This window comes from Brachycentrus maculatus, unplaced genomic scaffold, assembly GCF_059751285.1.
Source record: "Brachycentrus maculatus isolate JH-2025_06_01 unplaced genomic scaffold, ASM5975128v1 h1tg000064l, whole genome shotgun sequence".
NCBI classification, from domain to species: Eukaryota; Metazoa; Arthropoda; class Insecta; order Trichoptera; family Brachycentridae; genus Brachycentrus; species Brachycentrus maculatus.
Genome location: NW_028280818.1, coordinates 982,810 through 997,500, shown reverse-complemented (window position 1 = coordinate 997,500; position 14,691 = coordinate 982,810). Strand labels below are relative to the sequence as shown.

Below are 14,691 nucleotides of genomic sequence, written 5' to 3'. Positions count from 1 at the left end.
AATAGATATCCGATATAAACGTAGGTGTAAAGCGCTAATATAAAATAAAAATATTCGATTTTAACAAAAAAATCATAAAGATGAAAATCAAAAAACTTAACAAATAAATATGTTCTATTAGAGTTATAAGTTTACAAGAAGAAACTACTTAAATTTAAAATCATAACATATTTGGATAAATTAATGTGTATTTTAGTTTTTGTGGAACGAATAAACAGTTTAGACGACATGAAAAATTGGTGTCTTTGCACGAGTCTAGATTTGCAAAAAGGGATTTCTAAGTTTGAAAATGATGCGGAATGCATCGAAACACGTGTCACAGTAGATTTTAAGAAAAAGTGGTATTTACTTAATAAAACATTTATTAAAAATGGATAGATTTTACCACAAAGTGACTGCCGAATCAATTAATGACATTATTTATTCTTTGTCTAGATCTATTAATATTTTTATTGAATAAATGTTGGCCTAAAATGGGATTTTCAAACTGAAAACAGTTTAAAAAAACTGAGAAAACTAACATGTTTAAAACCATATGTAGCATGCTAACTACAAAATAATTATTCAAAAAAAATACTAGGCTTTATGTCAGGATATTGTACAGTATGGGGTTATTGGTTGGGGTGGTATGAGCGATGCATTATTCAATAGTGTTATTGTTGCCCAAAAATCAATCATGAAAGTAGTATTAAAAAACGTTTGATACCATTTATTTATTTATTTTTATTTATTTATTTCAAAACATATTACATACATAAGTCATATATAGATAATATTCCCGATGAGTAATTTCTATTTCTCATTTTGGGACATGGGATTAAGGTTAACAAGACTGGAACACAAATAATAAAGTAACAAAAAGATTTTTTTAAATAACCAAAACTAATACTAATACATGGCAAAATATAAAAACAATAAACAGGTTTAATAAATAGATGAGAAAAACATAACGTAAGAAGCATATTTAAAATAAACAAATGAGAAAATATAACAAATGAGAAAATATAAAAAATGAGAAAATATAACAAATGAGAAAATATAAAAAATGAGAAAATATAACAAATGAGAAAATATAAAAAATGAGAAAATATAAAAAAAATGAGAAAATATAACAAATGAGAAAATATAAAAAATGAGAAAATATAACAAATGAGAAAATATAAAAAATGAGAAAATATAACAAATGAGAAAATATAAAAAATGAGAAAATATAACAAATGAGAAAATATAACAAATGAGAAAATATAAAAAATGAGAAAATATAACAAATGAGAAAATATAAAAAATGAGAAAATATAACAAATGAGAAAATATAAAAAACATAAGGTAAAAAAAAAAATAAGAAAATATGTCTAATCATTTCATATATCGCTCACTCCTTTCAAGAACGTCATTAATCAAAAAACTTGATTTCTCAGTAGAACGTTTTAAAAATTTAAAAATACAATACAATGTTTTAAAAATAAATATCAAGCCACTTACTGAACTTTAAACTGTACAACAGATCGTTTTAGGTAAAGCCTGAAGGTTTTTTCTCCAATTGAAAAATATTTAGAATATTTAAAAAAATAGTTAAACAATACCTTTTCTTTAAGATGAAAAAACAACACTTTCTGCCCTGTTGGGGGTAAATATTAAATTAAAAATATGGCACTTTTGCTGGGATATAGTACATTTTCTGGGCATTCCGAAAACATGCACAACTGAAAATTGACGATTTTTTATTTATGACGTTCTTGAAAGGAGTGGGCGATATGTATATTTTTCCATTAAGTACCTTCTCAGATCATTTATTTTGGCCATATATAGCTGTTGCAATCAGAGGGTAGAAAATACTTGAACATTTAAAAAAAACACAAATAACAAATTGATGATATTAAGGAAGGCAAAGGAAAAAGGGAGTTTATGGAAGGAGGTAGAGGGAAAAATTAAGGGATGAGGTTTGATGGACAGTTAGGATTGTAATGAAAGATAGAATGATCCATTTATGAATCTTTTATACGTAGTTTCTTCATTTAATGACTTTATGGATAGTGGAAGCAGGCTGTACAACCTTATTGCATAATAATCTAGTTCTTTTGACCAAAAGAAGTATGTGTTAAGCAGTGGCGTGCCTAGGGTTTACGAGTAAGGCAAGTCCATTATTTTTCATATTCGTGAATACATGATGTACCTATAATTTCTTCACGTCATATCATTCCCAGTATAGTAAGCACCCAGAAAGTATTATAAATATAAACAATGTATTGTAATCATTGTAAAAATATGCATACATGTAACTTTTGTAAGGTATAGCCATCACCTTGAAATAAAGAAAATGTTCACTATAGTAAAATATCTTCCTCAGATATCAACCATCACCATATAATGACATGCATAGTGTTTAATAATCATATAAGCGCGCGATAATTTAAAAACAGTCATACATTAATTATGTACTTTTAATCATTTGGTCTAGATTTAGTCATTTTTATTTGGAGTTGTTAGGCAAGTCGGGCTTTTGGGCTTCTAGGGAAGTACCGCCACTGGGTTATGTTTTGTTTGTGTTTCTGTGTTTTGAATCATGTAGTTCTATGTACGTTACCATAAAGTGTGTTAATAGTGAATTGTGCGCTTTGCTGGAAGGTGCTTTCTTGTGTTATGTGAGAGTAATGGATAAATATCACGATCTGTGATTGTTAGCTAATAAATTAATATGAAAAATCACAAGACTATCGGTAGCATTCTTGTTGAAATATGTAGAGAAATAAGGAATATATGAATGTTTAAACTTTTGATATTTTTATAAAACGAAATCGTGCGTTCGCATACGTAATCAAATTTTCGTCATCGAACGTTTTATAACGTCATATGGTTTATAGTCTTTGGTTTATAGAGCTGTAATAGTAGTAGTGTGGATTGTTTGTTTACCAATTCACTACCATTTTCGTTATACAAATATGAGGGGAGGGGGGGTGGTAGGAGGGTGGACCATAGACATCAACAAATAGAGCCGCCAATAATTTAGCAATTTTACCAATATTAAAATAACTCCATCGTTTCTGTGACGTAATTCAATGCCAACTTGCGGAAATAACGTTTTTTCGCAGGCGAATTTTCCAAAAGAAAATGATGAATGAAAATAATTATTATATCAGCTGTTATAAACACAAAACTAGTGTAATACAATCCTTTATAGGTTTAGTGTGTTAAATTAGATATTCCTCCCGTCTGACAAAGATCCATTATGTGTATATATATAGTGAACAAATTAATTCCAACCAGCTTATTTTCAGTATTTCAGAATCTGATCGTAATAAAATTATCCAGCCATTTTTCCTGAAAATCCTTATCTTTCAAAACTTGCTAAGTGCGATAAAATCACTCGCTTTTATAATAATAAACTTATCAAAACTTCGTCACCATATTCAGATAATATCAAAAGCTTTTATATGTACACGTTAAATACAAGGTAGCGGCAAATGGGGTCACTTTGACCACGAATGTCCAAATGGAAAAATTATTTCATCTATTTGTTTTCATCAACCACAGAATTTAAAATTATGTATTTTTTAAACCCTCATCCGCACCTGATGGTGCATAGGGCACTGTACCATATAAACACAGTGTTATCTTGATCGTTAACACATGAGGAAAAGGTGATAAGCCCTCCGGTTCAGGTATTTTTCAGGGTTTTTATTTGTAAACCAACAGAATATTTCACAAAAATAACAAAATATAATAAAATACAAAAAAATAACAATTACAATTATAGGTTTCCACCTAAGTTATCTAAAAAAATAATAAACTTATAAAAGTATAACTATATACAAATTTTCTTTATCAACTGGTCAAATATACATCAACAATATTACTTTTAAACGTATTAAAAGAAATATTATTTATGTCTATTTCATTTTGCACATATCGCTCACTCCTTTCAAGAACGTCATAAATCAAAAATCGTCAATTTTCAATGTTGCATATTTTCGGGATGCCCAGAAAATGTACTTTATCCCAGCAAAAGAGGCATTTTTTAAACCTAATATTTACTCGCTACGGGGCAGAAAGTGTTGTTTTTGCATTTTGAAGAAAATGTATTGTTTAATTATTTTTTTAAATATGGTAAATATTTTTCAAATGGAGAAAAAACCTTCAGGTTTAAACTTAAAAAGATCTGTTGCACAGTAAAAAGGTTAATAAGTGGCTTGCTATTTATTTTTAATACATTGTATTATATTTTTAAACGTTCTCCTGAAAAATCAAAGTTTTTTTTATTTATGACGATCTTGAAAGGAGTGAGCGATATCGCAGGCTCGATTTAAAAATGCATATACGTACACACATAAGCATATACATTAAGTTGTTGAATTTAAAATAATAAGACATAAAATAACGCTTGAAAGTCGAAGTAACCCCGTTTGATCGCAGATAGGTGTACCTAGCAACTTTGATACCGGCTGACAAAGGCACTGTCGCCAGACTTAAAGCTCAACTCGCCTCACTTCAGTTAGACTTGTGCAGCGGTCGGGTCGCGACGTGTCGCCGCTCCGCCGAAAACTGGCGAACGAAGGTGTACGCGATAAAATAAAATACCGCAATATACCACAATATCCGCACAAGGCGGCCGATAAACGCGCAAGGCGACGGTTTTCAGTCTTCGCGACATTCGGGCGGGAATTTTGACGGATCGCTCCTGTTTTCCCTCCAATTTGAGTGACAGCTAACTGTTGCGCCGGCCGCGTTCCGAATTCGGAATTTTCACCAAACCGCGTAAGTACCTACCTCCCTACCTACCTACCTATATGCGTAGATTACCTCATATAATAACAAACAAAAAACATGATAAAATTGTGACAATACCACATTTTTTCATCCATATTTCGTATTTTGTACTTACAATGAAACGTTTAATTTATATTTGAAGCTATAACTTTGTGATTTTCCATTTAATAATCAAAATATAACTTTGTTATAAAATCACTTTAAATATTTTATTATAACTTAATTATAATGTCTACCGGTTTCGAAGCTAACCGCTTCTTTATCAAGATTGATTAAAAGTATTTTAGTATTAATTAGTCTCGAAAAAGAAGCGGTTAGCATCGAAATCGGTAGACATTATAATTAAGTTTTAATAAAATATTTATAGTGATTTTAAAACAAATTAATATTTTAATTACATGTTTAAGATGTCATTTACTGATTCGGCACTCACATTGTGGTACTATATTTAAATTATTAAATAAAAAAATTACTTTCCACACATTCCGCATCGTATTTAAATAGTTATAAAAAGAATCATTGGTGTTTTTATTACTTACAAAAATACTTACATACTATATCTGTGAGCCTAAGCGGCGCATTATTAGAAATAGGTATCAAATTGTGGTAGAGTGGGTTCGAACCGAGAAACTCTGGATCAAGAGTCCGCGACACTAACCACTGGATCACAACCCGACACATATATGCTTGCGGTGTTTGAAAATGATGCGGAACGATTCCTCAGGTACGGAATACGCGTTGAGCGCGTACGTCTATTGTTTTCCCAGTACGGAAAACGCGCTCGGCGCGTTGACTTAAAAATATATTCTCTTAATTGAAAGTATACCCTCTTGACTTGACAAAATACTGTAGTCCAGTGTGTAATGAATAAAAAATAATAAAAAGGATTTCATTAAATTTCATATGTACAATTTTCGAGTGCAAACTCAACTGTCTCAAAGGGAGTATAAATGATAAACGTAGACCGCGCGTGAATGCTACACACAAAGAAAACAGTATGTACTTACACAGTAAACTCTCTATTTTACAGCGTCAGGTTAGCTGGGAAGCGGATTATCCGGGACACCTGAGTCATTTAAAAAATATTTTATAATAACAAACATATTTCACAATAGTATTTATAATGTCAAAATACGTGTTGAGGGCCGAATACATTTCGATCACTCCTTTCAACAACGTCATAAATAAAAAAAACTTGATTTTTCAGGAGAACGTTTTTAAAGTTTAAAAATATAATAAAATGTATTAAAAATAAATATCAAGCCACTTATAGAACTTTTTACTGTGCAACTGATCTTTTTAGGTAAAACCTGAATGTTTTTTCTCCATTTGAAAAATATTTAGTATATTTAAAAAAGCAATTAAACAATACCTTTTCCTCAAAATGCAAAAACAACACTTTATGGCCTGCAGCGGGTAAATATTAAGTTAAAAATATGCCGCTTTTGATGGGATATAGTACATTTTCTGGACATCCCAAAAACACGAACAACCCAATGTGTTGCCTAATGGTTAAAATTGATAAAAACAATAAAAAATGTATTAAAAAAGAACTGCACCGACAAGACACACAAGGTGATCCACCAGTCTCTGCAAAAAATATTTTAAATATGTTTATAATTGTTCTTTTAAACAAATGTTTACATATCGCTCACTCCTTTCAAGACAGTCATAAATCAAAAATCGTCAATTTTCAGTTATGCATGTTTTCGGAATGCCCAGAAAATTTACTATATCCCAGCAAAAGCAGCATATTTTTAACTTAATATTTACCCGCTACAGGGCAGATAATGTTGTTTTTGCATTTTGAATAAAAGGTACTGTTTAATTATTTTTTAAACATACTAAATATTTTTCTAATGCAGAAAAAACCTTCAGGTTTTACCTAAAAAGATCTGTTGCACAGTAAAAAGTTCAATAAGTGGCTTAGAACTTATTTTTAATACATTGTATTATATTTTTAAGCTTTAAAAATGTTCTCCTGAAAAATCAAGTTTTTTGATTTATGACGTTCTTGAAAGGAGTGAGCGATATATTCTCAATATTATTAATATTGCACGTTTAACCTCGGCTCGTGACGCATGTCTGTATTGAAAACTATAGTGCATGTTGGTCTTCGGGTCGACCAAAAATCGCATGTGTTAGACATTTTGTGTAGTTTTGAGTGTGTAAATGGTGCTATGGTGGTGAAGGGTAGTATGGTTTGCATGCTGTGGTGGTGATTGTCCTGACTAAGAGATGGGTACGTCTCGAAACCGGTAGACACAAAAATCTCGGTGAGTGGTTATATACTGATTTTATTAACATTTTTGTAAATGAAAATAAGTAAAAATGTTTACAATTTATGTAAATTAAAAAAAAAATCAAAACCTATGTTAAGATGTTCAAAATGTAGAATATTACGGTTTATACTAACAGTTTTTTTGACAACTGCAGACACGAGATGAAAAATTCAAATGTTTTTTCTTCGTTTTCATTTAATTTATATTCCATTGTGTACTTTTCATTTCATTCGTCGGCTTTTACTCGTTAAATAATGGTTTTCTGGTGAAAAAATATATTAAAATTTAGAGATGTGACTATTTAGTAATTGCTACTTTTTCGATTACCCGATTAGGATGATAATCGTTACATTTCCTCCGTTTATATTTCTTTCTTGATTATATATGTAATAATATTAATAATAAACCCTTTTCTGCACCCCAATGGTGCATAGGGCACTGCGTCATATAAACGCAGTGTTATCTTGATCGTTTCCGCATGAAAGGAAGGTGATCAGCCCTCCGCTTCAGGTACCAGTCCAGGGTAATATTGAATAAATATAACAGTGAAAAAATCACTTTTATTTATTTTACCCCCCTTGGGAATCGAACCCGGGTAGCAGAGCGTGCTGACCATTACACTACGAAGGCGATTATATATATATACGTATGATGAAATAAGGAAAGAATGCATGGCTGAGATATGCATTATCGATGAAATTGAGAAAGGTGTGTTGAGATGGTTTGGACATGTGGAACGTATAAGTGAGGAAAGAACAAGATAATATAAGAGTTTCTGCTTAATAAAGAGCTTTTTTACATCTTACCAATAGATGTCTCTAGTGAAGTTCTAGTGATTCAAGAACAATGTTTCAAAATTGGTTCATATATATAGAACTTCCAAGAATTTGAGTAGTGTAGTATAGAACTTCCAAGAATTTGTAGGCTGGTTTAAGTGATCACTTATAAATTGTAAAATCATTAAGTTGGTTTTCAGTTCTACCGTTGTCCTGCGTTAACCAATAAAAAAATTCTGATGCTTTAATACAATACAAGTACTCAAAATATAATAGCGGGGAATTGGAAATTTCAATCCAATTATCTCGAAATATGTTCTTTAAATGAGTGATCACTTAAACCAGCCTATGACGGTCGTCAGCCCCGTGAATGCCCAGACTTCCATATTCTTCTTCATCTTTGATGAGATGTCAAAAAATAAGAGGAAAGAACGGTTAAACAAATATATGAGGCGAACGTAGTTGGAAAAAGAAGCAGATGAAGACCGAGAAAAACTTGGCACAATCAGGTTTGTCAAATACTCGAAAGCGGCCGGGTCAGGAGTCGTAATAATAGTCGAGTTTGGAGTTGAGGAGATGCACGAATGTGGAAGAGGCGAAGAATGTTTGCAAAGACAGAGTGGTGTGGCGTTCTCGTTTTCTCTGCCTACCACTGCGGGGAAGCGGCGTAAGGGTTAGTTGGTTAGTGATAAATTATATTTTTCATTATTTAATTCGGATTTTTTATGCGATCGCCCACATTTAATACAATGGCGCTTTTGTTTGAAACCTTTTAAACAAAAACAAAATACTAATAATGAATTTTTAATTTAACCTTCTTTTCATGAACAATTCAATGGACGCTTGTGTAAAAAAAAACTAAAAAAACGCAGTATGTTCGTCCTCCAATCAAATAATATAATAATTCTTCACTTCAAACCCTTGTCCGCACCCCAATGGTGCATAGGTCACTGCCTCATATAAACGAATTGATATCTTGATAGTTAACACATTAAGGAAAAGGTGACCAGCTTACCGCTTCTTACTCTAATATTTATTCATTATTACCCTGGACTGGTACCTGAAGCGGAGGGCTGATCACCTTTCCTTCATGTGTAAACGATCAAGATAACACTGCGTTTATATGACGCAGTGCCCTATGCACCATTGGGGTGCGGATAAGGGTTTTATTATTATTATTTATTAAAGTATAAATGTCTGGAAACACAACTTTTTTTTTTTTAACTTTAATTTTTTAAATGATTTAATATGGTTACTTATTTTATACAATTTAATACAATTTCCATACATTTCTACTTAATACAATCTTATAATTTTATTTTCAATTTAAGTTTTACTTAGTTTTATACCACTATTTCTTAAAATTTACTGTGTCACGTGTTTCGATACATTCAACATAATTTAAAATACTGTATATGAAGCTCATTCTGAATTTTAGAGTTGGGTCCTTGAGTTTTACTGATTAAAACACAGATTTAAAACGGATAGACTTGACCACAAAGTGGCTGCCTCATCAATTAATAAAATTTATTATTTTAGTTGCACTGAGACTCTCCAAAAAAGGGACAGAGCTCTTGTGTTTGAAAAGGGACTTTTTTGTTTATTTTTGTTTATAATATCATGTTACATATTGAAAAAAAAAATACTGGGGAACATATCGCTCACTCCTTTCAAGAACGTCATAATAAAAAAAACTTGATTTTTCAGGAGAACGTTTTTAAAGTTTCAAAATATAATACAATGTATTAAAAATAAATATCAAGCCACTTATCGAACTTTTTACTTTGCAACAGATCTTTTTAGGTAAAACCTGAAGGTTTTTTCTCCATTTGAAAAATATTTAGCACATTTATAAATTTAATCGAACAATACCTTTTCAACAAAATGCAAAAACAACACTTTCTGCCCTGTAACGGGTAAATATTAAGTTTTAAAAATGCCGCTTTTCTGGGATAAAGTAAATTTTCTTGGCATTCCGAAAACACGCACAACTGAAAATTGTCGATTTTTTATTTATGACGTTCTTGAAAGGAGTGAGCGATATCGTAGTCGTACAGGAGAAAGTGATCAACTAACAAATATGAAAAGTCCAGGAGGGCCATTTAAGTCACTTTTGCTTGGCGAGAAAATAAACATCAATGCAGTTAGTCATTTTTAACAAGTCAATGTATTATACTTCCAAGTTAAAAATCGCTGTGGGATTTTTTTAGGGCAATATTAAGCTAGTAGGATATCAAATAGTCAATGATCACGTTTTTGTTAACAAATGCACTTGGTCACTTTCTCCTGTACGACTACGATATACATATTTTTATGCGAATCAATGCAAATTTATCGTAATTTTCAACATCGAATACATTTTAAATTATTTATCTTTCAAGGAGTTCTTCAAAGATCGAAATTGAGGATAGTCCGATGGAGTAAGGTCTGTTTAATTTGGAGGGTGAGGTCTGACCTTCCATTTTTTCAGGGGTAAATTTTGCTGAGTGAGGCTGTGCATTGTCTTGATGCAGTATAACTCCACTTCGGTTGACTAAATTTAGGAGTTTTTCTTTCATTTTCAGGTCGAGGCTCTTTAATTGCCGACAATAAACTTCTGGCGTTATTTTTTCACTCGAAGTGAATGGTACTTGGAATATCCCACCATACGCACAAAATATTGATTTTTCGCTTTGCTGTCGGAATGGGTGTTTGGTTTTACGAAAACCAGTATTTTTTCATTATTTTATTGAAATTAAACACTTGAATAATCCACTTTATCGAGTTTTATTTTTATTTACGACTAGTTTCGAAAAACGACAATTGTTTCATCTTCTGGTACAAATAAAAACTAACGATCAAAAATATATTTAGGTGTATATACAGGTTAATAAATATAGGTGGGGGGGTTAAGGAACAAAATTGTTTGTAAAATGAAACATTGATAATATAATGGTGACGTATTTTGAAACAGTATATTATTAATTATTGTTTTAGCTGAATTCAAATAAAGTGGATTATTCAAGTGTTTAATTTTAATAAAATAATCATGTCATTCCACAAAGTTAATGCCGAATCAATAAATAATTATTTTTTCATCTTCCATTATCATAAATTATCCAATTTTCGCCCCCTGTTATGTAAATAAACATTTATCGTACTAAGTCATTATAAAGAACTAGTCTGTCATAATAAAGTATTAGTCAAAATAAAGAACTAGTTAATCATAATAAAGAACTAGTTTGTCATAATAAAGAACTAGTTTGTCATAATAAAGAACTATAACACTAGTCAACAATGATATTCCAGCAAAAAAGGCATATTTTTAACTTATTATTTACCTGCTACAGGGTAGAAAGTGTTGTTTTTGCATTTTGAAGAAAACGTATTGTTTAATTATTTCTTTAAATATACTAAATATTTATCAAATGGAGAAAAAACATTCAGGTTTTACCTAAAATGATCTGATGCACAGTAAAAAAGTTCAACATTTTGAGTGTGTCCAAATACTTGTTCACAAAATCTGGATTGTCTCCAATTACAGGAGTTATTTTCATATTATTTCTTTTGACATCTCATCAAAGATGAATAAGAATATGGAAGTCTGGGCATTTACGGGGCTGACGACCGTCATAGGCTGGTTTAAGTGATCACTTTACACACGATTTAAAATATATATATTTATATATATATATACATATATATATATATATATATATATATATATATATATATATATATATATATATATATATATATATATATATATATATATATATATATATATATATATATATATATATATATATATATATATATATATATATATATATATATATATATATATATATATATATATATATATATATATATATATATATATATATATATATATATATATATATATATATATATATATATATATATATATATATATATATATATATATATATATATATATTAATATATATTTATATATATATATATATATATTAATATATATTTATATATATATATATATATATATATATATATATATATATATATATATATATATATGTATATATATATATATATATATATATATATATATATAATAGTAATAATAATAGTAAAAAGTTCAGTAAGTGGCTAGATATTTATTTTTTATACATTGTATCATATTTTTAAACTTTAAAAACGTTCTCCTGAAAAATCAAGTTTTTTTATTTATGACTTTCTTGAAAGAAGTGAGCGATATGGCAACACTGGTCACGCTACATCCCACCGGAATCTGAGAGAACGCCACGCGCTTAGTTTTTTTTTTCGTTATGTTTAAAATTGGCCCATAATCAGTTTTATCGAATTGACCCAATACAAGTTCTTTATGGTGTCGTATAAGATACTTTAGTTAAAACGCAATTCGACCTGTATATTCTCGCGATAGCCAATAATCTCAAATAAATATTTACCGGCTTTGTAAACGAATACAAGGCTTGTGTTGGAAAACCAAAATTTTATATACAGTGAAACCTGTTAGATTGAACACCACTATAAATAATAAAAAAACGTTCAATGTAAGGAGGTGTTCAATTTAACAAATAAATAAAAAATTAAAGAAAAAAATTAATTTATGCCAATACAAGTAAATTTTTTATTAAATTTAAATGAAAATATTTTAAATGTAAATACCGAGACTTCCATATTCTTCTTCATCTTTGATGAGATGTCAAAAAATAATATGAAAATAACTCCTGTAATTGGAGATAATCCAGATTTAGTGAATAAGTATTTGGACACACTCAAAATGTTGTAAATAAATTATCTGGTCAAATTATAAGCTTAATAATAAAAATGAAAATAGTATTTTCTGGCGTTTCTCATGTGTGTGATTTTAATCCAAGATTCGGATCTCACATATTATAATATAAGAGTTTCTGCTTAATAAAAAGCTTCTTTACATCTCACCAATAGATGTCTCCAGTGAAGTTCTAGCGACTCAAGAACAAGGTTTCTAAATTGGTTCACATATATGGAACTTCCAAGAATTTGAGTAGTGTGGTTGTAAATAATGGGTAGAATTGGTAAATGTTACACGTGTGTAAAGTGATCACTTAAACCAGCCTATGACGGTCGTCAGCCCCGTAAATGCCCAGACTTCCATATTCTTCTTCATCTTTGACGAGATGTCAAAAAATAATATGAAAATATTTATCGTTTCTTTGAGAATTTTTTTTTTACTTTTTTACCAATAACCAAAGGTGAAGGAATAAAAGAAAGTAAAGGACAAAGAATTTACCAATATTTAGCTTATCTAACATTATTTAATGTTCATTCTAACAGTGTGTAATTAAATGATAAATACTATTTTTCATGTTTAATGTTCAAAGTATAAATTGTTCATTCAGAAAAGGTGAATTAGTGAGAAAATATATGTGTGTGTGTTCAATGTATATAATGTAGAAAGGTGTTCATTCAGAGAAGGTGTTCAATCTAACAGGTTTCACTGTAGGTTGTAACAAAGGTTTAAGAATAAATAAAGGGTAAAGGTAGACCAAGTGCTGTCGAAATGCGATATCTCTGATGAATGTGCGTTTAAACGATGTGTGATAGATGTTCGAATGGCGATAAAAGAAAATAATCCAAGGCTGAGAAAAGTGTAATAATAAAACCCTTATCCGCACCCCAATGGTGCATAGGGCACTGCTTCATATAAACACAGTGTTATCTTGATCGTTTACACATGAAGGAAAGGTGATCAGCCCTCCGCTTCAGGTAAACCACGCTTCAACCACGCAAAAGTTGATCATGCCTCAATTGAAAAATTATACTACTACTACTACTACCATCACGCCGTTTCCCTGCAGGGGTAGGCAGAGAGGATGGAACGCCACACTCTTCTGTCCTGACATACACTCCTCGCCTCCTTCACATCCATACATGCCCTCCGAATACGCAGACTTTTGACACCGCCAGATTTTAGGTTCTAATTGATCTGATCGTGCCAAGTCTTTTTCGGTCATCCTCGTTCTGTTTCTGTAAATATACTAAATTATACCAGAGCAAAATTAATAACATACCTGCGATGTGTTATTATTTAGTTATAAATCATAACAGGTATGATTCAGCATTTGAATAACAATCCATCTCCCACACGTTTCCTCACAACTCCATATGCTTTACCCTTCCAAATACAGTGAACTTGAGGTGCGCGTATAAATCATCAATAATATACACACAAAAAAGAGAGAAATAATGAAGAATGTGAACTATTTTACAATTTTCATATAATTAACTCCTGATCATTTACCCATTATTTTGCCTTTGTCCCATATATATATATGTATATATATATATATATATATATATATATATATATATATATATATATATATATATATATATATATATATATATATATATATATATATATATATATATATATATATACATATTAATATATTTCTTTATATTTATACATATATATACAGTGAAACCTCTGTCTATCGTTTTTAAAGGGACCTATTGAAATAAACTATGAATGCGGGAAAACAGTGAATGCGGGATAAAGAAGTCAATACGCAAGGAGAAACGATCGAGTGAAGATACCGTCCTCCCAATCTGCATAACCATTGGCAGCTTGAAATTTTAAGAATACAAGTCTTAGATGTAAATAAATGTATTAATTAAAAAAAATACAAAGCTGAACAGAACCCAAAGATCTTCAGACTTCTTCTGCTGTATCCATCACATAATCCATTTCGATAGTCTGTATCCCACCCGTTGAAATATTGTCGTCGAATCTAACAAAAAAAATTTAAATGTAAAAAAAAAGACAAATTATATCAAATATGTAGCGTAATTCAAACGATGAATGCGGTAAAATGGTGGATAGAAACGATCGATGCGAT

The 14,691-nt window shown here is 30.1% G+C and overlaps 1 protein-coding gene across 1 annotated transcript in view; it reads left to right on the top strand.

The window, feature by feature from the left end:
• Positions 1–4,487: 4,487 nt before the first annotated feature.
• LOC148311477 (adenylyl cyclase 78C-like) overlaps positions 4,488–14,691 on the top strand; it is a 112,004-nt gene continuing 101,800 nt past the window's right edge. The window contains exon 1 of the mRNA XM_088256613.1: positions 4,488–4,752. The gene's annotated coding sequence lies outside the window, so the exon portion shown is untranslated. The remainder of the gene's footprint in view (positions 4,753–14,691) is intronic.